At 47.8% G+C, this 26,122-nt stretch overlaps 1 pseudogene across 1 annotated transcript; it reads right to left on the bottom strand.

Moving 5' to 3' along the window:
- Positions 1 to 1,039: 1,039 nt before the first annotated feature.
- On the bottom strand, positions 1,040 to 25,056 carry LOC311133344 (ATPase family AAA domain-containing protein 3-like; annotated as a pseudogene). Its single transcript, XR_014615379.1, has 16 exons — positions 24,822 to 25,056; positions 22,544 to 22,620; positions 22,324 to 22,425; positions 21,903 to 21,962; positions 21,719 to 21,788; positions 20,929 to 21,094; positions 20,768 to 20,837; positions 20,447 to 20,602; positions 20,239 to 20,295; positions 19,886 to 20,011; positions 19,669 to 19,793; positions 19,395 to 19,446; positions 18,495 to 18,565; positions 18,077 to 18,244; positions 2,015 to 2,123; positions 1,040 to 1,606 (listed from the first exon to the last, which is right to left on the bottom strand). The product of XR_014615379.1 is annotated as an ATPase family AAA domain-containing protein 3-like (transcript).
- Between the last annotated feature and the right edge of the window lie 1,066 nt (positions 25,057 to 26,122).

Below are 26,122 nucleotides of genomic sequence, written 5' to 3'. Positions count from 1 at the left end.
AAAGGGGCCTAGGGTATGTATTTTCCGTGGGTGGGTGTCATTTCTTTCTTGATTATTGATGTCAATAATTACAAATTATTTGGGGTGGGGAAGAGAACATAAATGCTGCCTGCTTGTCTAACTGTGTGGTGTGTACAGTATATGCAGTGTGCCAATATTAAAGAACCATGAGGAAAGGCACTGTTGTGTGTCTATTGTTAAGGAAACCTGGAGACTAAATTCAAAGACGGAGGGTTACACTCAGGAGCTCTTTATAGTTGACAAAATACTTTACACTGAACAGCCAGTTGTAGAGTGCCTCCATAATGGTGGCTTTGAAAGGGACTGCCTGTGTTGTATTAATTAACTAATATCACAGGTGCAACATGCACTTGTCATGGTATTGGAGAGTGATACTGTATGAGGACTGTGACCCATTGGGTCCTGAGTGTTCCTCCCTTATGAATTTGTCTCTAGGGAGCGGGATGTAGCCCCCTTTCACTTCACTTCCCAGCACCTCCCCATCCTCCCTAGACCCCCCCCTCCCTCCCCCTCCTCCCTCCCTCCCCTCTCTGTGCAGACATTGGTGTTGTAAAGATTAAATGTTTGTTTCATTAAAAAGGGACCACTGGAGGTTAACAGTGACGGAGTGCTGCTGTGTCATTACACAGGTTCAAGATATAGTTCATCACCATATCAGCATCTGTTGGTCACATGTTTTCACAATGACTTTTAAGTCTATGAAACCATCCCCATTAGAAATCATAACATAGGTGCAGCCATTGTAAGAAACCTGGATTATTTTACTGTTCTTTTCATCCACACGATTTGAATAATAGTATCATCTCTTACAGTTCACATCAACATTCATATTATTACAGACATAGGGTTTCCATATAAAGTACCCTTTTAGACTTTTTATACAAATCATATAATCTCAAAGCTCTCCAAACTCTCCAGGATTGCTTCATGAACTGTTAGTGCCTCCATCTCTCCTCCCCGTCCCCCATCTCTTTCAGTCCGACAGACCTCCACAGACAGTGAGGAGGAACAGGAGGCGTCCCCCTGTAATCCCATTAATCCCAAAAAGCAGCCCCTATCCTGTCCTTCCCTTTGCCCCTAATGTTAAACTGGAGTCCCATCCTTGGGAGGAGCTTTTGTCCCACCCTCACTGCTAGGGGCTGCATCAGTTTGGGCTACACCCTCTTCCCCCTCCCCGAGGTGTTACCACCGCTTCTGCTTTGACACCCTCCCCTTTGGCCGGGAAAGTCCCCTCCTCCGCAGGCAGGGTGGCACTGTCTGAGGAAGGTGGGGCTGGTTCTGCAGGTGGAGGCACCTCCAGTTTCAGCTCCTCCTGACTGACAGGGGCCTCCGGTCTGCTGTCCATCTCCAGGACCGGGGTGAGCACCCCCTGAGCCTGTGGTGGCTCCCCTAGAGGCAGAGTGAAGCCTATATTGCTACTGTCTACTGGTCCAGCGCTGGGAGAGGCTGTGCTCTTGGCCCCAGCCTCCCCATTGTCCCCGTGCAGCCAGTCCATCTTCTGGAGGTGCTGCCGCACGGCGTCGTCCACCCGAGCATCAATCATGGCCTCTGTTAAGATGCCGTCCTCTGAGGAGTATGCTGCCGCCTACAGGAGGACATAGAAGACATGGATTATTACATTACATTTAATCTAAACAAAGATTGTATCATTATAGTTCTTGTCCACAGAATGAGTCTAGCAGGAGAGATGAACATGACACAGCAGAAGGGGAGGAACAGTGACATACATAGTGATCCACTTCCCAGCTCTGCTTCTATTAATAGTTGGAGAATAAATGGGTCTAGACTTCCTGGGCTAACCAAATAACCTTGTGTCAGCATTGTCTGCTGCGGCCATCCCTAACCAAGTTCCATCTCTCTATGACCCTCTGCACTCATTCCAACCAATCATTTATGTCAAATTGGCGTAATTGGAAAATTCTGGTTATTATCGTTTCAGAAAGCTCAGCAGAAAGCAATGACCTATGAACAACAGGGGAAACGCGTCACATACCTGCCAGGCCACGCCCAGTTTGGAGATCTCTCTGCCCGACATGCCCTCTGCCCGCTTAGCGATGTCCGAGCACTTCTGACCATAGTCAAACTGAGCCAGCTTCATTCTTCTGCATGGACAAACAGAGACGGAGAAAGATGGAGACATAGAGAGAGAGATTAGAGACAGAGCGAGGAAGGTAGAGACAGATGGGGGGATTAGAGACAGAGAGAGGAAGAGAGACAGAGAGGGGGATTAGAGACAGAGAGGGGGATTAGAGACAGAGAGTGGGATTAGAGACAGAGAATGGGATTAGAGACAGAGAGGGGGTTTAGAGACAGAGGAAGATAGAGAGAGAGGGGAATTAGAGACAGAGAGTGGGATTAGAGACAGAGAGGGGGATTAGAGACAGAGAGGGGGATTAGAGACAGAAGGGGGTTTAGAGACAGAGGAAGATAGAGAGAGAGGGGAATTAGAGACAGAGAGTGGGATTAGAGACAGAGAAGGGGATTAGAGACAGAGAGTGGGATTAGAGACAGAGAATGGGATTAGAGAGAGGAAGAGAGAGAGGGGGATTAGATAGAGGAAGAGACAGAGAGGGGGATTAGAGAGAGGAAGATAGACAGAGAGGGGGATTAGAGACAGAGAGGGGGATTAGAGACAGAGGACGATAGAGACAGAGAGGGGGATTAGAGACAAAGAGGGGGATTAGAGACAGAGGAAGACAGAGAGAGGGGAATTAGAGACAGAGGGGGATTAGACACAGAGAGGGGGGTTAGAGAGAGACAGGGATTAGAGACAGAGAGGGTGATTAGAGACAGAGAGGGGGATTAGAGACAGAGAGGGGGATTAGAGACAGAGAGGGGGGTTAGAGACAGAGAGGGGGGCTAGAGACAGAGAGGGGGGTTAGAGACAGAGAGGGGGATTAGACAGAGAGGGGGATTAGAGAGAGGAAGATAGACAGATAGGGGGATTAGAAACAGAGAGGGGGATTAGAGAGAGGAAGATAGACAGAGAGGGGGATTAGAGACGAAGAGGGGGATTAGAGACAGAGGGGGATTAGAGAGAGAGAGGGGGATTCGAGACAGAGGAAGATGGAGAGGGGGATTAGAGAGGGAGGGGAATTAGAGACAGGGGGAATAGAGAGAGGAAGAGAGAGAGAGGGGAATTAGAGACAGAGGGGGATTAGAGAGAGACAGGGATTAGAGACGGAGAGGGGGAAAAGAGACAGAAAGGAGGATTAGAGACAGAGGGGATTAGAGACAGAAAGGGGGATTAGAGACAGAAAGGGGGATTAGAGACAGAAAGGGGGATTAGAGACAGAGGGGGGGATTAGAGAGAGGAAGATAGACAGAGAGGGGGATTAGAGACAGAGAGGGGGATTAGAGACAGAGAGGGGGAATTGGAGACAGGAAGATAGACAGAGAGGGGGATTAGAGACAGAGGGGGAATTAGAGACAGAGGAAGATAGAGAGAGGGGAATTAGAGACAGAGGGGGGGATTAGAGACAGAGAGGGGGATTAGAGAGAGGAAGAGACAGAGAGGGGGATTAGAGACAGAGGAAGATAGAGAGAGGGGAATTAGAGACAGAGGGGGATTAGAGAGAGACAGGGATTAGACACAGAGAGGGGGGTTAGAGAGAGACAGGGATTAGAGACAGAGAGGGGGATTAGAGACAGAGAGGGGGATTAGAGACAGAGAGGGGGGTTAGAGACAGCGAGGGGGGTTAGAGACAGAGAGGGGGGTTAGAGAGAGGAAGATACACAGAGAGGGGGATTAGAGACAGATAGGGGGATTAGAGAGAGGAAGAGACAGAGAGGGGGATTAGAAAGAGGAAGATAGACAGAGAGGGGGATTAGAGACAGAGGAAGATAGACAGAGAGGGGGATTAGAGACAGAGGGGGATATTTGAGACAGAGCTGTAGAATTAGAGACAGAGGGGGGGATTAGAGATATAAATGGAGATTAGAGAGAGGAAGATATACAGAGAGAGGGATTAGAGACAGAGAGGGGAATTATAGAGAGGAAGAGACAGAGAGGGGGATTAGAGAGAGGAAGATAGACAGAGAGGGGGATTAGAGACAGAGAGGGGGATTAGAGACAGAGAGGGGGATTAGAGACAGAGAGAGGGATTAGAGACAGAGAGGGGGATTAGAGACAGAGAGGGGGATTAGAGAGAGGAAGAGACAGAGAGGGGGATTAGAGAGAGGAAGATAGACAGAGAGGGGGATTAGAAACAGAGGAAGATAGACAGAGAGGGGGATTAGAGACAGAGAGAGATATTTGAGACAGAGAGGTAGAATTAGAGACAGAGGGGGGATTAGAGACAGAAAGGGGGATTAGAAAGAGGAAGATATACAGAGAGATGGATTAGAGACAGATAGGGGGATTAGAGAGAGGAAGAGACAGAGAGGGGGATTAGAGAGGAAGATAGACAGAGAGGGGGATTAGAGACAGAGGGGGATTAGAGACAGAGAGGGGGATTAGAGACAGAGAGGGGGATTAGAGACAGAGGACGATAGAGACAGAGAGGGGGATTAGAGACAGAGAGGGGGATTAGAGACAGAGAGGGGGATTAGAGACAGAGAGGGATATTTGAGACAGATAGGTAGAATTAGAGACAGAGGGAGGATTAGAGACAGAAAGGGGGATTAGAGAGAGGAAGATATACAGAGAGAGGGATTAGAGACAGAGAGGGGGATTAGAGAGAGGAAGAGACAGAGAGGGGGATTAGAGAGAGGAAGATAGACAGAGAGGGGGATTAGAGACAGAGAGGGGGATTAGAGACAGAGAGGGGGATTAGAGACGGAGAGGGGGATTAGAGACAGAGAGGGGGATTAGAGACGGAGAGGGGGATTAGAGACAGAGAGGGGGATTAGAGACAGAGAGGGGGATTACAGACAGAGAGGGGGATTAGAGACAGAGATTAGAGACTGAGAGGGGGATTAGAGACAGAAAGGCAGATTAGAGACAGAGGGGGATTAGAGACAGAGAGGGGGATTAGAGACAGAGAGGGGGATTAGAGAGAGGAAGATACACAGAGAGGGGGATTAGAGAAAGGAAGAGACAGAGAGGGGGATTAGAGACAGAAAGGGGGATTAGAGACAGAGAGGGGGATTAGAGAGAGGAAGATAGACAGAGAGGGGGATTAGAGACAGAGAGGGATATTTGAGACAGAGCTGTAGAATTAGAGACAGAGGGGGGATTCGAGACATAAATGGAGATTAGAGAGAGGAAGATATACAGAGAGAGGGATTAGAGACAGAGAGGGGGATTATAGAGAGGAAGAGACAGAGAGGGGGATTAGAGAGAGGAAGATAGACAGAGAGGGGGATTAGAGACAGAGAGGGGGATTAGAGACAGAGAGGGGGATTAGAGACAGAGAGAGGGATTAGAGACAGAGAGGGGGATTAGAGACAGAGAGGGGGATTAGAGAGAGGAAGAGACAGAGAGGGGGATTAGAGAGAGGAAGATAGACAGAGAGGGGGATTAGAAACAGAGGAAGATAGACAGAGAGGGGGATTAGAGACAGAGAGAGATATTTGAGACAGAGAGGTAGAATTAGAGACAGAGGGGGGATTAGAGACAGAAAGGGGGATTAGAAAGAGGAAGATATACAGAGAGATGGATTAGAGACAGATAGGGGGATTAGAGAGAGGAAGAGACAGAGAGGGGGATTAGAGAGGAAGATAGACAGAGAGGGGGATTAGAGACAGAGGGGGATTAGAGACAGAGAGGGGGATTAGAGACAGAGAGGGGGATTAGAGACAGAGGACGATAGAGACAGAGAGGGGGATTAGAGACAGAGAGGGGGATTAGAGACAGAGAGGGGGATTAGAGACAGAGAGGGATATTTGAGACAGATAGGTAGAATTAGAGACAGAGGGAGGATTAGAGACAGAAAGGGGGATTAGAGAGAGGAAGATATACAGAGAGAGGGATTAGAGACAGAGAGGGGGATTAGAGAGAGGAAGAGACAGAGAGGGGGATTAGAGAGAGGAAGATAGACAGAGAGGGGGATTAGAGACAGAGAGGGGGATTAGAGACAGAGAGGGGGATTAGAGACGGAGAGGGGGATTAGAGACAGAGAGGGGGATTAGAGACGGAGAGGGGGATTAGAGACAGAGAGGGGGATTAGAGACAGAGAGGGGGATTACAGACAGAGAGGGGGATTAGAGACAGAGATTAGAGACTGAGAGGGGGATTAGAGACAGAGAGGGGGATTAGAGACAGAGAGGGGGATTAGAGAGAGGAAGATACACAGAGAGGGGGATTAGAGAAAGGAAGAGACAGAGAGGGGGATTAGAGACAGAAAGGGGGATTAGAGACAGAGAGGGGGATTAGAGAGAGGAAGATAGACAGAGAGGGGGATTAGAGACAGAGAGGGATATTTGAGACAGAGCTGTAGAATTAGAGACAGAGGGGGGATTCGAGACATAAATGGAGATTAGAGAGAGGAAGATATACAGAGAGAGGGATTAGAGACAGAGAGGGGGATTATAGAGAGGAAGAGACAGAGAGGGGGATTAGAGAGAGGAAGATAGACAGAGAGGGGGATTAGAGACAGAGAGGGGGATTAGAGACAGAGAGGGGGATTAGAGACAGAGAGAGGGATTAGAGACAGAGAGGGGGATTAGAGACAGAGAGGGGGATTAGAGAGAGGAAGAGACAGAGAGGGGGATTAGAGAGAGGAAGATAGACAGAGAGGGGGATTCGAGACAGAGGGATATTTGAGACAGAGAGGTAGAATTAGAGACAGAGGGGGGATTAGAGACAGAAAGGGGGATTAGAAAGAGGAAGATATACAGAGAGATGGATTAGAGACAGATAGGGGGATTAGAGAGAGGAAGAGACAGAGAGGGGGATTAGAGAGGAAGATAGACAGAGAGGGGGATTAGAGACAGAGGGGGATTAGAGACAGAGAGGGGGATTAGAGACAGAGAGGGGGATTAGAGACAGAGGACGATAGAGACAGAGAGGGGGATTAGAGACAGAGAGGGGGATTAGAGACAGAGAGGGGGATTAGAGACAGAGAGGGATATTTGAGACAGATAGGTAGAATTAGAGACAGAGGGAGGATTAGAGACAGAAAGGGGGATTAGAGAGAGGAAGATATACAGAGAGAGGGATTAGAGACAGAGAGGGGGATTAGAGAGAGGAAGAGACAGAGAGGGGGATTAGAGAGAGGAAGATAGACAGAGAGGGGGATTTGAGACAGAGAGGGGGATTAGAGACAGAGAGGGGGATTAGAGACAGAGGAAGATAGAGACAGAGGGGGGGATTAGACAGGGAGGGGGATTAGACAGGGAGGGGGATTAGAGACAGAGAGGGGTATTAGAGACAGAGAGGGGGTTAGAGAGAGACAGGGATTAGAGACAGAGAGGGGGATTAGAGACAGAGAGGGGGATTAGAGACAGAGAGGGGGATTAGAGAGAGGAAGATAGACAGAGAGGGGGATTAGAGAGAGGAAGATACACAGAGAGGGGGATTAGAGACAGAGAGAGGGATTAGAGAGAGAAAGATAGACAGAGAGGGGGATTAGAGACAGAGAGAGGGATTAGAGAGAGGAAGATAGACAGAGAGGGGGATTAGAGAGAGGAATATAGACAGAGAGGGGGGTTAGAGACAGAGAGGGGGATTAGAGACAGAGAGTGGGATTAGAGAGAGGAATATAGACAGAGAGGGGGGTTAGAGACAGAGAGGGGGATTAGAGACAGAGAGGGGGATTAGAGAGAGGAAGATAGACAGAGAGGGGGATTAGAGAGAGGAAGATACACAGAGAGGGGGATTTGAGACAGAGAGGGGGATTAGAGACAGAGAGGGGGATTAGAGACAGAGAGGGGGATTAGAGACAGAGAGGGGGATTAGAGACAGAGAGGGGGATTAGAGACAGAGAGGGGGATTAGAGACAGAGAGGGGGATTAGAGACAGAGAGGGGGATTAGAGAGAGGAAGAGACAGAGAGGGGGATTAGAAAGAGGAAGATAGACAGAGAGGGGGATTAGAGACAGAGAGGGATATTTGAGACAGAGAGGTAGAATTAGAGACAGAGGGGGGATTAGAGACAGAAAGGGGGATTAGAAAGAGGAAGATATACAGAGAGAGGGATTAGAGACAGATAGGGGGATTAGAGAGAGGAAGAGACAGAGAGGGGGATTAGAGACAGAGGAGGATTAGAGACAGAGAGGGGGATTAGAGACAGAGAGGGGGATTAGAGACAGAGGACGATAGAGACAGAGAGGGGGATTAGAGACAGAGAGGGGGATTAGAGACAGAGAGGGGGATTAGAGACAGAGAGGGGGATTAGAGAGGGAGGAGAATTAGAGACAGAGGGGGGGATTAGAGACAGAGAGGGGGATTAGAGACAGAGGACGATAGAGACAGAGAGGGGGATTAAAGACAGAGAGGGGGATTAGAGACAGAGAGGGGGATTAGAGAGACAGGGATTACAGACAGAGAGGGGGATTAGAGACAGAGATTAGAGACTGAGAGGGGGATTAGAGACAGAAAGGCGGATTAGAGACAGAGGGGGATTAGAGACAGAGGGGGGGATTAGAGACAGAGAGGGGGATTAGAGACAGAGGACGATAGAGACAGAGAGGGGGATTAGAGACAGAGAGGGGGATTAGAGAGACAGGGATTAGAGACAGAGAGGGGGATTAGAGACAGAGGAGGATTAGAGACAGAGAGGGGGATTAGAGACAGAGAGGGGGATTAGAGACAGAGGATGATAGAGACAGAGAGGGGGATTAGAGACAGAGAGGGGGATTAGAGACAGAGAGGGGGATTAGAGAGACAGGGATTACAGACAGAGAGGGGGATTAGAGACAGAGATTAGAGACTGAGAGGGGGATTAGAGACAGAAAGGCGGATTAGAGACAGAGGGGGATTAGAGACAGAGAGGGGGATTAGAGACAGAGAGGGGGATTAGAGAGAGGAAGATACACAGAGAGGGGGATTAGAGAAAGGAAGAGACAGAGAGGGGGATTAGAGAGAGGAAGATAGACAGAGAGGGGGATTAGAGACAGAGAGGGGGATTAGAGACATAGAGGGGGATTAGAGAGAGGAAGAGACGGAGAGGGCGATTAGAGAGAGGAAGATAGACAGAGAGGGGGATTAGAGACAGAGAGGGGGATTAGAGACAGAGGACGATAGAGACAGAGAGGGGGATTAGAGAGACAGGGATTAGAGACAGAGAGGGGGATTAGAGAGGGAGGAGAATTAGAGACAGAGGGGGATTACAGACAGAGAGGGGGATTAGAGACAGAGAGGCGGATTAGAGAGAGACAGGGGGATTAGAGACAGAGGGGATTAGAGACAGAGGAAGATAGACAGAGAGGGGGATTAGAGACAGAGAGGGGGATTAGAGACAGAGAGGGGGATTAGAGAGAGGAAGATAGACAGAGAGGGGATTAGAGACAGAGAGGAGGATTGGAGACAGAGAGGAGGATTAGAGAGAGGAAGAGGCAGAGAGGGGGATTAGAGAGAGGAAGGTAGACAGAGAGGGGGATTAGAAACAGAGAGGGGGATTAGAGAGAGGAAGATAGACAGAGAGGGGGATTAGAGACAGAGAGGGGGACTAGAGACAGAGAGGGGGATTAGAGACAGAGAATGGGGACTAGAGACAGAGAGGGGGACTAGAGACAGAGTGGGGGATTAGAGACAGAGAGGGGATTAGAGACAGAGGGGGGGATTAGAGACAGAGGGGGGATTAGAGAGAGAGGGGGATTAGAGAGAGTAAAATAGACAGAGAGGGGGATTAGAGAGAGTAAGATAGACAGAGAGGGGGATTAGAGAGAGGAAGATAGACAGAGGGGGATTAGAGACAGAGAGGGGGATTAGAGACAGAGGAAGATAAGAGACAGAGAGGGGGATTAGAGACAGAGAGGGGGATTAGACAGGGAGGGGGATTAGACAGGGGGGGGGGATTAGAGACAGAGAGGGGAATTAGAGACAGAGGGGGGGTTAGAGAGAGACAGGGATTAGAGACAGAGAGGGGGATTAGAGACAGAGAGGGGGATTAGAGACAGAGAGGGGGATTAGAGAGAGAGGGGGATTAGAGACTGAGAGGGGGATTAGAGACAGAGGGGGATTAGAGACAGAGAGGGGGATTAGAGACAGAGAGGGGGATTAGAGACAGAGAGGGGGATTAGAGACAGAGAGGGGGATTAGAGAGAGGAAGATTAGAGAAAGGAAGAGACAGAGAGGGGGATTAGAGAGAGGAAGATAGACAGAGGGGGGATTAGAGACAGAGAGGGGGATTAGAGACATAGAGGGGGATTAGAGAGAGGAAGAGACGGAGAGGGCGATTAGAGAGAGGAAGATAGACAGAGAGGGGGATTAGAGACAGAGAGGGGGATTAGAGACAGAGGACGATAGAGACAGAGAAGGGGATTAGAGAGACAGGGATTAGAGACAGAGAGGGGGATTAGAGAGGGAGGAGAATTAGAGACAGAGGGGGATTACAGACAGAGAGGGGGATTAGAGACAGAGAGGCGGATTAGAGAGAGACAGGGGGATTAGAGACAGAGAGGGGATTAGAGACAGAGGAAGATAGACAGAGAGGGGGATTAGAGACAGAGAGGGGGATTAGAGACAGAGAGGGGGATTAGAGAGAGGAAGATAGACAGAGAGGGGATTAGAGACAGAGAGGAGGATTGGAGACAGAGAGGAGGATTAGAGAGAGGAAGAGGCAGAGAGGGGGATTAGAGAGAGGAAGGTAGACAGAGAGGGGGATTAGAAACAGAGAGGGGGATTAGAGAGAGGAAGATAGACAGAGAGGGGGATTAGAAACAGAGAGGGGGATTAGAGACAGAGAGGGGGACTAGAGACAGAGAGGGGGATTAGAGACAGAGAGGGGGATTAGAGACAGAGAATGGGGACTAGAGACAGAGAGGGGGACTAGAGACAGAGAGGGGGATTAGAGACAGAGAGGGGGATTAGAGACAGAGAGGGGGGGATTAGAGACAGAGGGGGGGATTAGAGAGAGAGGGGGATTAGAGAGAGTAAAATAGACAGAGAGGGGGATTAGAGAGAGTAAGATAGACAGAGAGGGGGATTAGAGACAGAGAGGGGGTTTAGAGAGAGGAAGATAGACAGAGGGGGATTAGAGACAGAGAGGGGGATTAGAGACAGAGGAAGATAGAGACAGAGGGGGGGATTAGACAGGGAGGGGGATTAGACAGGGAGGGGGATTAGAGACAGAGAGGGGTATTAGAGACAGAGAGGGGGTTAGAGAGAGACAGGGATTAGAGACAGAGAGGGGGATTAGAGACAGAGAGGGGGATTAGAGACAGAGAGGGGGATTAGAGAGAGGAAGATAGACAGAGAGGGGGATTAGAGAGAGGAAGATACACAGAGAGGGGGATTAGAGACAGAGGGATTAGAGACAGAGAGGGGGATTAGAGACAGAGAGAGGGATTAGAGAGAGAAAGATAGACAGAGAGGGGGATTAGAGACAGAGAGAGGGATTAGAGAGAGGAAGATAGACAGAGAGGGGGATTAGAGAGAGGAATATAGACAGAGAGGGGGGTTAGAGACAGAGAGGGGGATTAGAGACAGAGAGTGGGATTAGAGAGAGGAATATAGACAGAGAGGGGGGTTAGAGACAGAGAGGGGGATTAGAGACAGAGAGGGGGATTAGAGAGAGGAAGATAGACAGAGAGGGGGATTAGAGAGAGGAAGATACACAGAGAGGGGGATTAGAGACAGAGAGGGGGATTAGAGACAGAGAGGGGGATTAGAGACAGAGAGGGGGATTAGAGACAGAGAGGGGGATTAGAGACAGAGAGGGGGATTAGAGACAGAGAGGGGGATTAGAGAGAGGAAGAGACAGAGAGGGGGATTAGAAAGAGGAAGATAGACAGAGAGGGGGATTAGAGACAGAGAGGGATATTTGAGACAGAGAGGTAGAATTAGAGACAGAGGGGGGATTAGAGACAGAAAGGGGGATTAGAAAGAGGAAGATATACAGAGAGAGGGATTAGAGACAGATAGGGGGATTAGAGAGAGGAAGAGACAGAGAGGGGGATTAGAGACAGAGGAGGATTAGAGACAGAGAGGGGGATTAGAGACAGAGAGGGGGATTAGAGACAGAGGACGATAGAGACAGAGAGGGGGATTAGAGACAGAGAGGGGGATTAGAGACAGAGAGGGGGATTAGAGACAGAGAGGGGGATTAGAGAGAGGAAGATAGACAGAGAGGGGATTAGAGACAGAGAGGAGGATTGGAGACAGAGAGGAGGATTAGAGAGAGGAAGAGGCAGAGAGGGGGATTAGAGAGAGGAAGGTAGACAGAGAGGGGGATTAGAAACAGAGAGGGGGATTAGAGAGAGGAAGATAGACAGAGAGGGGGATTAGAGACAGAGAGGGGGACTAGAGACAGAGAGGGGGATTAGAGACAGAGAATGGGGACTAGAGACAGAGAGGGGGACTAGAGACAGAGTGGGGGATTAGAGACAGAGAGGGGATTAGAGACAGAGGGGGGGATTAGAGACAGAGGGGGGATTAGAGAGAGAGGGGGATTAGAGAGAGTAAAATAGACAGAGAGGGGGATTAGAGAGAGTAAGATAGACAGAGAGGGGGATTAGAGAGAGGAAGATAGACAGAGGGGGATTAGAGACAGAGAGGGGGATTAGAGACAGAGGAAGATAAGAGACAGAGAGGGGGATTAGAGACAGAGAGGGGGATTAGACAGGGAGGGGGATTAGACAGGGGGGGGATTAGAGACAGAGAGGGGAATTAGAGACAGAGGGGGGGTTAGAGAGAGACAGGGATTAGAGACAGAGAGGGGGATTAGAGACAGAGAGGGGGATTAGAGACAGAGAGGGGGATTAGAGAGAGAGGGGGATTAGAGACTGAGAGGGGGATTAGAGACTGAGAGGGGGATTAGAGACAGAGAGGGGGATTAGAGACAGAGAGGGGGATTAGAGACAGAGAGGGGGATTAGAGAGAGGAAGATTAGAGAAAGGAAGAGACAGAGAGGGGGATTAGAGAGAGGAAGATAGACAGAGGGGGGATTAGAGACAGAGAGGGGGATTAGAGACATAGAGGGGGATTAGAGAGAGGAAGAGACGGAGAGGGCGATTAGAGAGAGGAAGATAGACAGAGAGGGGGATTAGAGACAGAGAGGGGGATTAGAGACAGAGGACGATAGAGACAGAGAAGGGGATTAGAGAGACAGGGATTAGAGACAGAGAGGGGGATTAGAGAGGGAGGAGAATTAGAGACAGAGGGGGATTACAGACAGAGAGGGGGATTAGAGACAGAGAGGCGGATTAGAGAGAGACAGGGGGATTAGAGACAGAGAGGGGATTAGAGACAGAGGAAGATAGACAGAGAGGGGGATTAGAGACAGAGAGGGGGATTAGAGACAGAGAGGGGGATTAGAGAGAGGAAGATAGACAGAGAGGGGATTAGAGACAGAGAGGAGGATTGGAGACAGAGAGGAGGATTAGAGAGAGGAAGAGGCAGAGAGGGGGATTAGAGAGAGGAAGGTAGACAGAGAGGGGGATTAGAAACAGAGAGGGGGATTAGAGAGAGGAAGATAGACAGAGAGGGGGATTAGAAACAGAGAGGGGGATTAGAGACAGAGAGGGGGACTAGAGACAGAGAGGGGGATTAGAGACAGAGAGGGGGATTAGAGACAGAGAATGGGGACTAGAGACAGAGAGGGGGACTAGAGACAGAGAGGGGGATTAGAGACAGAGAGGGGGATTAGAGACAGAGAGGGGGGGATTAGAGACAGAGGGGGGGATTAGAGAGAGAGGGGGATTAGAGAGAGTAAAATAGACAGAGAGGGGGATTAGAGAGAGTAAGATAGACAGAGAGGGGGATTAGAGACAGAGAGGGGGTTTAGAGAGAGGAAGATAGACAGAGGGGGATTAGAGACAGAGAGGGGGATTAGAGACAGAGGAAGATAGAGACAGAGGGGGGGATTAGACAGGGAGGGGGATTAGACAGGGAGGGGGATTAGAGACAGAGAGGGGTATTAGAGACAGAGAGGGGGTTAGAGAGAGACAGGGATTAGAGACAGAGAGGGGGATTAGAGACAGAGAGGGGGATTAGAGACAGAGAGGGGGATTAGAGAGAGGAAGATAGACAGAGAGGGGGATTAGAGAGAGGAAGATACACAGAGAGGGGGATTAGAGACAGAGGGATTAGAGACAGAGAGGGGGATTAGAGACAGAGAGAGGGATTAGAGAGAGAAAGATAGACAGAGAGGGGGATTAGAGACAGAGAGAGGGATTAGAGAGAGGAAGATAGACAGAGAGGGGGATTAGAGAGAGGAATATAGACAGAGAGGGGGGTTAGAGACAGAGAGGGGGATTAGAGACAGAGAGTGGGATTAGAGAGAGGAATATAGACAGAGAGGGGGGTTAGAGACAGAGAGGGGGATTAGAGACAGAGAGGGGGATTAGAGAGAGGAAGATAGACAGAGAGGGGGATTAGAGAGAGGAAGATACACAGAGAGGGGGATTAGAGACAGAGGGATTAGAGACAGAGAGGGGGATTAGAGAGGAAGATAGACAGAGAGGGGGATTAGAGACAGAGAGAGGGATTAGAGAGAGGAAGATAGACAGAGGGGGATTAGAGACAGAGAGGGGGATTAGAGACAGAGGAAGATAGAGACAGAGGGGGATAAGAGACAGAGAGGGGGATTAGAGACAGAGAGGGGGATTAGAGACAGAGAGGGGGATTAGACAGGGAGGGGGATTAGACAGGGAGGGGGATTAGAGACAGAGAGGGGAATTAGAGACAGAGGGGGGGTTAGAGAGAGACAGGGATTAGAGACAGAGAGGGGGATTAGAGACAGAGAGGGGGATTAGAGACAGAGAGGGGGATTAGAGAGAGGAAGATAGACAGAGAGGGGGATTAGAGAGAGGAAGATACACAGAGAGGGGGATTAGAGACAGAGGGATTAGAGACAGAGAGGGGGATTAAAGACAGAGAGAGGGATTAGAGAGAGAAAGATAGACAGAGAGGGGGATTAGAGACAGAGAGAGGGATTAGAGAGAGGAAGATAGACAGAGAGGGGGATTAGAGAGAGGAATATAGACAGAGAGGGGGGTTAGAGACAGAGAGGGGGATTAGAGACAGAGAGAGGGATTAGAGAGAGGAAGATAGACAGAGAGGGGGATTAGAGAGAGGAATATAGACAGAGAGGGGGGTTAGAGACAGAGAGGGGGATTAGAGACAGAGAGTGGGATTAGAGAGAGGAATATAGACAGAGAGGGGGGTTAGAGACAGAGAGGGGGATTAGAGACAGAGAGGGGGATTAGAGAGAGGAAGATAGACAGAGAGGGGGATTAGAGAGAGGAAGATACACAGAGAGGGGGATTAGAGACAGAGGGATTAGAGACAGAGAGGGGGATTAGAGAGGAAGATAGACAGAGAGGGGGATTAGAGACAGAGAGAGGGATTAGAGAGAGGAAGATAGACAGAGAGGTGGATTAGAGACAGAGAGGGGGATTAGAGACAGAGAGGGGGATTAGAGAGAGGAATATAGACATAGAGGGGGATTAGAGACAGATAGGGGGATTAGAGACAGAGGGGGGATTTGAGAGGAAGATAGACAGAGAGGGGGATTAGAGACAGAGAGGGGGATTAGAGACAGAGAGGGGGATTAGAGAGAGATAGGGATTAGAGACAGAGAGGGGGATTAGAGACAGATGGGGGATCAGAGACAGAGGAAGATAGACAGAGAGGGGGATTAGAGACAGAGATGGGGATTAGAGAGAGACAGGGATTAGAGACAGAGAGGGGGATTAGAGACAGATGGGGGATTAGAGAGAGGAAGATAGACAGAGAGGGGGATTAGAGACAGAGAGGGGGATTAGCGACAGAGAGGGGGATTAGAGAGATTAAGAGACAGAGAGGGGGATTAGAGAAAGGAAGATAGACAGAGAGGGGGATTAGAGACAGAGAGGGGGATTAGAGAGAGACAGGGGGATTAGAGACAGAGAGGGGAATTAGAGACAGAGGAAGATAGACAGAGAGGGGAATTAGAGACAGAGGGGGGGATTAGAGACAGAGGGGGGATTAGAGACAGAGGGGGGGATTAGAGACAGAGGCGGATTAGAGACAGAGGGGGATAGAGACAGAGAGGGGGATTAGAGAGAGGAAGATAGACAGAGAGAGTGATTAGAGAAAGAGAGGGGGAATAGAGAGAGAGGAAGATAGACAGATGGGGATTAGAGACAGATGGGATTAGAGACAGAGGGGGGTATTAGAGACAGAGGGGGGGATTAGAGACAGAGGGGGATTTGAGACAAAGGGGGGATTAGAGACAAAGAGGGGGATTAGAGACAGAGAGGGGGATTAGAGAGAGGAAGATAGACAGAGAGGGGGATTAGAGAGAGAGGGGGATTAGAGACAGAGGGCGGGATTAGAGACAGAGGGCGGGATTAGAGACAGAGGGGGGGATTAGAGAGAGAGAGAGGGGGGATTAGAGAGAGGAAGATAGACAGAGAGGGGGATTAGAGACAGAGAGGGGGATTAGAGAGAGAGAGGGGGGATTAGAGAGAGGAAGATAGACAGAGAGGGGGATTAGAGACAGAGAGGGGGATTAGAGAGAGAGGGGGATTAGAGACAGAGGGCGGGATTAGAGACAGAGGGCGGGATTAGAGACAGAGGGGGGGATTAGAGACAGAGGGGGGGATTAGAGAGAGGAAGATAGACAGAGAGGGGGATTAGAGACAGAGAGGGGGATTAGAGACAGAGAGGGGGATTAGAGAGAGGAAGATAGACAGAGAGGGGGATTAGAGACAGAGAGGGGGATTAGAGAGAGAGGGGCATTAGAGACAGAGGGCGGGATTAGAGACAGAGGGCGGGATTAGAGACAGAGGGGGGGATTAGAGAGAGAGAGGGGGGATTAGAGAGAGGAAGATAGACAGAGAGGGGGATTAGAGACAGAGAGGGGGATTAGAGACAGAGAGGGGGATTAGAGAGAGAGAGAGAGGGGGGATTAGAGAGAGGAAGATAGACAGAGAGGGGGATTAGAGACAGAGAGGGGGATTAGAGACAGAGAGGGGGATTAGCGACAGAGAGGGGGATTAGAGAGAGAGAGAGGGGGGATTAGAGAGAGGAAGATAGACAGAGAGGGGGATTAGAGACAGAGAGGGGGATTAGTGTCAGAGAGGGGGATTAGAGAGAGAGGGGGGATTAGAGAGAGGAATATAGACAGAGAGGGGGATTAGAGACAGAGGAAGATAGACAGAGAGGGGGATTAGAGACAGAGAGGGGAATTAGAGAGAGAGAGGGGGGATTAAAGACAGAGAGGGGGATTAGAGACAGAGAGGAGGATTAGAGACAGAGAGGGGGGATTAGATACAGATACTGGTCTGAATGACATCCTGTCTGGCAGAGTGGAAACAGGTCTGTGTTATGAGGTCTGGTCTGACTCTTATCTGGGGAGCCACTGGTTAAGTGGCCCAGCTCCCTCCACCAGCTGGCTCTGTTTTCTGAGTGTGCTGTTGTTACATTTTACATTTTAGTCATTTAGAAGACGCTCTTATCCAGAGCGATTTACAGTTAGTGATTGCATACATTTTCATACTGGCCCCCCGTGGGAATCGAACCCACAACCCTGGCGTTGCAAACGCCATGCTCTACCAACTGAGCTACACAGGACTGTTGTGTCTGGTCCAGTTTCCAGTGCCCTGTGTGTAGGTCGCCCCTGCCCCTCTACCTCTCAGGCTCCAGGCCCTCAAAGCCCCACTGTAATTAGTGACTCAGCATGGCTACGGCTGACTGGGCTCCTGCTGCTACTTACTGCTGGGACACCTGCTCTTAAAGACCTGCTCCTCACACACTCCACAGCCATCAGCCAGAGCTTATTTACATGGACAATACAGAGAGGGTCCTCCTTCTACCCAGGTACTCAAGAGTTAATGCCTGTCCACGTGTGCGTGGGTAGGTGTGTGTGTGTCACGGAATGTGGATGACTCCAAGTGTGTTTGGGAGTAGCTAATTACTTGGCATCATAACTTGTTCCATTATACATCCCAGTGTGTGTGTGCTTGTGAGAGTGCCCTATTTAAACCTGTGCTGCCGTGCCATGTGGGCGTAACGCTGTATGACTCACTGTCTCCCCCCTGTGGCAGGCTCAAGCACGTATCTGTCAAAGTACAGACGCACCAGCCTCTCTCTCTCATCAGGACCCGGCAGGGCAAAGTTGACTATCTCATCAATGCGGTCATTGATGGCCCAGTCAAACTGCTCCGGCTGGTTACTAGCCAGCACCATCATGAACCTGGAGGAAGACGACACACCAGTGGGCTATTAGGGTTAGAATGCTGTGGTATTTGAGGAAGTTTGTACATCAGAATTTAGGGTGTTGGGCGTAGATAAGGTGAATTTAGAGTGTTGGGCGTAGATCAGGTGAATTTAGAGTGTTGGACGTATATATGGTGAATTTAGAGTGTTGGGCGTATATATGGTGAATTTAGAGTGTTGGGCGTATATATGGTGAATTTAGAGTGCGGGAGTCAATGAGGACTGACTTGTTGCTCTGCTCTCCAGTGCGGTACAGGAATGCGTTCAAAGTTGCTCTGAGCTCTTCACTGATCTTCTCCTGCAAACAAAAAAGACACAAACCTTGAATTTTATCATTGTTTTGGTTTTGCTATCATTTCAATACAGGAAAGTACACAACCAGACCTGGGTTCAAATCCTATTTCAAATTTCTCAATTCCTTTCACATACATTCGAAGTAAGTATTCTGATATTTTATATTTGAAAAGACAAGTAGTTGAAAATTTTACTGTATTTGGAAATACGCTTGGAAATTATTTGAAAATACTCGAATACACCGACTCAAATACACTCCCATGTATTTAACATTTTTACATTTACATTTTTAGTCATTTAGCAGACGCTCTTATCCAGAGCGACTTACAGTTAGTGCATACATTTTAAAAAATCATACCCCCTGTGGGAATCGAACCCACAACCCTGGCGTTGCAAACGCCATGCTCTATCAACTGAGCTACATCCCTGCCGGCCATTCCCTCCCCTAACCTGGACGACGCTGGGCCAATTGCGCGCCGCCCCATGGGTCTCCCGGTCGCGGCCGGCTACGACAGAGCCTGGATTCGAACCAGGATCTCTAGTGGCACAGCTAGCACTGCGATGCAGTGCCTTAGACCACTGCGCCACTCGGGAGACGTAACCCAGATATTTGAAAATAGTATTTAAGATAAGTATTTGAAAATACTCTCAAATACAATTTTGCAGAGTATTCGTTTTTTAAAATACAAATAACCATTCAAATAACTCAAATAAAAGTTATTGTTTTGGCCTGTGTATTTGGAAATACTCAAATACACAGAAAAATGTATTTTAAATACCAGATACTCAAATACACATGTATTTGATACCAGGTCTGTACACAACACACTTACAGTAGATCTCTTGCGAAGGAATGCATCAGCTTCATCAACAAACAGCAGCAGGCTGTGTCAGACAGGAGACAGGATGGCATTAGCAGAGCTGCACTGGTCTTACATCGTTCTCTGTATATCGTTTCAAGTGCATGTCTGCATATGTGTCTAATGCAAGTTCAAATGTATATTATGTCAAGTTACGTAGATACTTACGTTATATGGTTACATCATGGTTACATTTTCATTAAGTTCTATCAATAGTATGATGGTACTGCAAGTGAGGGTAGCATACCCGCGGCGACTGGTGTTAGCCCAGTCAAAGACTTTGTGCATGGCGGTGACACCCTCACGGCCCATGGGCGCCACATCTCCACCCGTCATGATGGCATAGTCCATCCCAGAGTGCACTGCCAGCTTCTACTCAGAACACAGAGAGACAGTTACCAACATATACAGATACCAAGATAACACCACTTGTCAAAGTCAAGGTGATTCTGTAAGGGGCCTACCTTGGCGAAGAGGGTCTTGCCAGTACCTGGGGGGCCATACATGAGGATGTTCCTGTAGAGCCCCTTGTTCTGCCGCGTGTTCCTAGTTGCTATGGCAATGTCACGTACACGCTCTTCTAAGTTAGGCTGTGAGGAGTGGACGGAATAATTCATATCAGGGAGATCAACATTTTGGCTCAAAGCAGGCCTGCAATAACAAATATTCCCTCTACACAAGATGTGTACACAGCATTCTCTATGAATGTCTCTTTAATACATGTGCTGGGTATAATATCTCCCAGGTTTAGTTGTGTTGAGACTCTATAAGGTATGGCTCGCTGGTGCTCAGGTGTGTGCTGAGTGTCGGTACTCACACTGAGCACTACTCCCTCCAGGGCATCTTGAGGTTTGCTTGTCAGGCGCTTTGACATCTATAAGAGAGGAAAAATAAGAAAATGCACCTCACCATCACTTCATAATACTTCAAAATAAGAGTGTTTAGCTAACTTAATTTAATTGCAATAAAAAACACAAAAAGCATCAGACACAAGACGTATAAAATGCACAGCAGGGCCTCTCTACCTTGATGGGGTGCTTGATCGCCTCCGCCACAGTGATGCGAGACGTCTCTCTGACCAATGAGGGCTTCCCGAGCCGGGCCTCAATGTAGCGCCCTGCCACAGCTGTGGCGTTCCGGGCAGAATATACACCCACAGCCAGCAGGGTCAGTCCTGCCACCTGGTGGTGTGACGGAACAAATACACTACATTTAGAGACGCTCCAAGAACAGCTTAGATCAGATATAAATAAACCTTTAACATATCAGGTACTTATTTAGGAGTCATTGGCAGTTCACATATTAATGAACATAAACAAGGAAGTAGAGTGGAAGGCAGGTCTCACCGTAGCTGTGACTTTATCCCAGTCTGACACAAAGGCCTGGAATCCTTCCCCAAACACAGCACCTGCAGTCCTGAAATCACAGAAATATACAAAGACAGTCAGGTTTCCAATATAGTATCTTTCTGTAAGGTCTGTAGTGTAATACACTATGTCTGTCTCACCGTATAGTCTCTAGTACAGTCTGTCTGTGCTCTGCTGCCTTCAAGCGGATCTGCTCGCGGATGATGTCTGCGTTTTCCCGTTCAACACGTGCATGAGCTTTAGACTCCGCCTCTACACGTAGCAGCTCATTCTTGTGCCTCAGCTGCATCTCGTGCTCGATTGTTGCTATGTGGAGAGGATACATCAGTGGATATAACATCAATATACAATAGCATTGTTAAATACTTGTTTCTGATTGGCTTGAAGGGCATTCTAGAGCGTGCATTATTTCCCTATAACGCACAGTATATCAGCATGGTAGAATTCAATGGCTAGTTCATTCTTACATGTTCTGTGTTTGAGCTGCTTTGGAAAGCTAAAGTCGAATTGAAAACATTAACATTATAGGCACTGATTAATTTTATTTTCATAATACTAAGCTAGGACTGATGTTTTGGTTAGCTAAACTAGCAAGTCTGTGTTTGGTTACAAGGCAACTACTGTAGCTATCTAGAAAACTTGCTAGCTACTTCAGCGGATGTTGAACACATTTCTGTGTTAAGTTATAGCCATGGTATGTATAAAAGGGAGTATACTCTGGTCTCTCTGCGTTCTCTGGAAAATAATGAAACTCCGTGGAAAGTTAGTTTCACGACGCGCCACGTTATTACATAAAATGCATAGCCCCTCGTTGATTATCCCTTAAACATTTTGTTATTGCCAGACCCCATATGGCTATAATGACCAGTGAAAATAGAAGCAGAACCATATTCCTGGAGGCTGTGTGACAGTATTATACGGGGTCAGTACCTTTCCTCATGGCCTCCTGTTTAAGCACAGAGTCCTCCTGTTTGCGAAGGTTGTCCTCATTCAGGGCTTGCTGAGGACGCAGAGGATAGGCCACACAGTCAGGTGGACACAGCATTTTCACTCTACTTCTTTCTATCCTAATTGGTACTGAGTAGATATTGCAGCTAATGGCATTTGGTCTTACCTGTTGCTTGAGTTGATCCTCATACCTCTGTCTGGCAAGTCTGTCTTGGAACTGTGCTCTCTGTGAAGGGATAAAAGGAGACGGTAACCATAGTAACACATGTTAGTCGCCATCTGGTGGACAGATATGCAACCCCTTGTTCCTCCGAATCTCTCATTGCAGCCTGTTTCAACAGAATTAACACTAATTGTGCAAACTATTTCAAGCTCTAAACTTACCGACACAATTCTACTCTCTACAAACTCAAAGATATCTTTACTACTACAGGGCAAATGCTTGCTTCTACGGTTTACCCATACGTCTGCATTATGATCCATGCTATGAGCCCATCATTGACCTCATACTCTACAGTACAATGAATACTACTGCACAACCACCCCCTATGCAGTACCACTAAACCCTTCCTCTGCTCTCCTCTCACCGATTGATGGTGCTTGGTTTCCTCGCCGACAGTTTTCCTCCTCTCCTCCCCTTGAATACGCAGCTGATCCCCCTTCAGTTGCTCCACTGCTGCCTCGTACTCCTGCCACCATCGAACACAGAGGAAACACAAATAGCATGATCAGATATTGGATTGATAGTATCATGTATTTGGTGTCCGACACATTACTCTGCATGTGCCTTGTTTAGTGCAACTGTACCTTGATTTTGGTCTGATGTTCCATCTGAACAGACTGCTCCTGCATGCGAGCCAGATCCAGGGCCTCTTTGGCATGACCTGAAATTAAGTCAAGGAAAAGGGACATTGATCTTCAAGAGACATACAGTTGAAGTCGGAAGTTTACATACACTTAGGTTGGAGTCATTAAAACTTGTTTTTCAACCATTCCACAAATTTCTTGTTAACAAACTATAGTTTTGGCAAGTCGGTTAGGACATCTACTTTGTGCATGACAAGTACATTTTCCCAACAATTGTTTACAGACAGATTATTTCACTTATAATTAACTGTATCACAATTCCAGTGGGTCATAAGTTTACATACACTAAGTTGACTGTGCCTTTAAACAGCTTGGAAAATTCCAGAAAATGATGTATTGGCTTTAGAAGCTTATGATAGGCTAATTGACATCATTTGAGTCAATTGGAGGGGTACCTGTGGATGTCTTTCAAGGCCTACCTTCAAACTCAGTGCCTCTTTGCTTGACATCATGGGAAAATCATCAAAAGAAATCAGCCAAGACCTCAGAAAAAAAATTGTAGACCTCCACAAGTCTGGTTCATCCTTGGGAGCAATTTCCAAAAGCCTAAATGTACCACGTTCATCTGTACAAACAATAGTACACAAGTATTAACACCATGGGACCACGCAGCCGTCATACCGCTCAGGAAGGAGACGCGTTCTGTCTCCTAGAGATGAACGTACTTTGGTGCGAAAAGTGCTAATCAATCCCAGAACAACAGCAAAGGACCTTGTGAAGATGCTGGAGGAAACAGGTACAAAAGTATCTATATCCACAGTAAAACGAGTCCTATATCGACATAACCTGAAAGGCTGCTCAGCAAGGAAGAAGCCACTGCTCCAAAACCGCCATAAAAAAAGCCAGACTACGGTTTGCAACTGCACATGGGGACAAAGATCGTACTTTTTGGAGAAATGTCCTCTGGTCTGATGAAACAAAAATAGAACTGTTTGGCCATAATGACCATCGTTATGTTTGGAGGAAAAAGGGGGTGCTTGCAAGCCGAAGAACACCATCCCAACCGTGAAGCACGGGGGTGGCAGCATCATGCTGTGGGGGTGCTTTGCTGCAGGAGGGACTGGTGCACTTAAAAAAATAGATGGCATCATGAGGAAGGAAAATTATGTGGATATATTGAAGCAACATCTCAAGACATCAGTCAGGAAGTAAAAGCTTGGTCACAAATGGGTCTTCCAAATGGACAATGACCCCAAGCATACTTCCAAAGTTGTGGCAAAATGGCTTAAGGACAACAAAGTCAAGGTATTGGAGTGGCCATCACAAAGCCCTGACCTCAATCCTATAGAACATTTGTGGGCAGAAATGAAAAAGCATGTGCGAGCAAGGAGGCCTACAAACCTGACTCAGTTACACCAGCTCTGTCAGGAGGAATGGGCCAAAATTCACCCAACATATTGTGGGAAGCTTGTGGAAGGCTACCCGAAACGTTTGACCCAAGTTTAACAATTTAAAGGCAATGCTACCAAATACTAATTGAGTGTATGTAAACTTCTGACCCACTGGGAATGTGATGAAATAAATAAAAACTGAAATAAATCACTCTCTACTATTATTCTGACATTTCACATTCTTAAAATAAAGTGGTGATCCTAACTGACCTAAGACAGGGAATTTATACTAGGATTAAATGTCAGGAATTGTGAAAGACTGAGTTTAAATGTATTTGGCTACGGTGTATGTAAACTTCTGACTTCAACTGTACATTTAATTTAATGACAGTAGGCTATATTCAAACCAATTAGAATTTAATTTAATGTTCTGAAAAATAATGTAATATGAAATATAAGGTTTTAAACCTGGTTTAATTAAGTTATACTAAAACTAGTAACTAAAGCTATCTGGCAAACTGAACTGTGTGAAGGAATAACATTTGCACCTTTCAACTTGAAGGCACTATGGACAACTTCCAACATGAATGAAAATGTGCAGCACAACGTTCAATGTGATACATGTGATTCTCGTTTACTACAGTGTTATGTCCTACTGATAGCTGTCATGAAGAATAGCTAGCTAGATAACGTTAACTTAGATACCCGTGGAAACTAGCTATGAGATTATGCTATGTCAGGACACGGGCCGGTGTTGTATCAGCATCACTGCTGAGGCTGTAAAGCATGCTGCGGGTGCATCGCTCTTTCTGGAATGACTACAAATATGCTAGCTAGCTACTAGTTATACAGTCCTATAAAATGTAGTTATCATGCAAGACACTTACGAGACTTGTCGAGCTCCTTTGCCGCCTGGGCCGCTCGCTCCAGCCCGGTTGGATCAAAATTGCTCCATTTGTCCTTGGGTTTATCATCGCCGCCGCCAGCCGGTGGAGGGAGTGGCGGTGGAACCGGGAATTCCGGGGGCGCCTCGGGCTGCCCCTTATTCAGGCCGAACAGCCAGGACATGTTACGGTAAACAGAGAATAAGCTGCTGACCCAGGCAGGTGGAGGTGGTCAGGCTTGGCGGTCTGTCCCTACACTTCCTCCACACGCGTGTCACGCTGCCGTCTTTGCGCAAGCGCAAGAGAGGACCAATTTTTTTCCTGAAAGACACTCGTGCTGATTGGTTGAGGAAAAAAATATTCCTCTCATTGGTTGTCCTTTGTTGAAGTCAAACATGTAGCCTTAAGTCTTATAATAACCACACTGGAAAGCCATTTGACACAATTAATTTGATAATTGCATCATATGCGGAGTTTTTTGTACTTCTGTCAAGAGAACGCATTTCAAATCAAATCAAATCAAATGTATTGGTCACATACACATGGTTAGCAGATGTTATTGCGAGTGTAGCGAAATGCCTGTGCTTCTAGTTCCGACAGTGCGGTAATATCTAGCGAGTAATATCTAACAGTTCCACAACACATATCTAATACACACAAATCTAAGTAAAGGAATGGAATAAGAATATATAAATGAGCAATGTCATTGTCAGAGCTGCATAGTCTAAGATGCAATAGATAGTATAGAATACAGTATATACATATGAGACCAGTAATGCAAGATATGTAAACATTATTAAAGTGGCATTATTAAAGTGACTAGTGTTCCATTTATTAAAGTGGCCAGTGATTTTCAAGTCTGTATGTAGGCAGCAGCGCCTCTGTGCTAGTGATGGCTGTTTAACAGTTGATGGCCTTGAGATAGAAGCTGTTTTTCCAGTCTCTCTGTCCCAGCTTTGATGCACCTGTACTGACCTCGCCTTCTGGATGATAGCGGGGTGAACAGGCATTGGCTCAGGTGGTAGTTGTCCTTGATTATCTTTTTGGCCTTCCTGTGACATCGGGTGCTGTAGGTGTCCTGGAGGGCAGGTAGTTTGCCCCCGGTGATGCGTTGTGCAGACCGCACCACCCTCTGGAGAGCCCTGCGGTTGTGGGCAGTGAAGTTGCCGTACCAGGCGGTGATACAGCCCGACAGGATGCTCTCAATTGTGCATCTGTAAAAGTTTGTGAGGGTTTTAGGTGACAGGCCAAATTTCTTCAGCCACCTGAGGTTGAAGAGACACTTTTGCGCCTTCTTCACCACA

The sequence above is a fragment of the Coregonus lavaretus genome, assembly GCF_964263955.1.
Source record: "Coregonus lavaretus genome assembly, chromosome: 8".
NCBI lineage: Eukaryota > Metazoa > Chordata > Actinopteri > Salmoniformes > Salmonidae > Coregonus > Coregonus lavaretus.
Note: the sequence above shows the minus strand (reverse complement) of the source record. Positions and strands in the feature narration are given on the sequence as shown.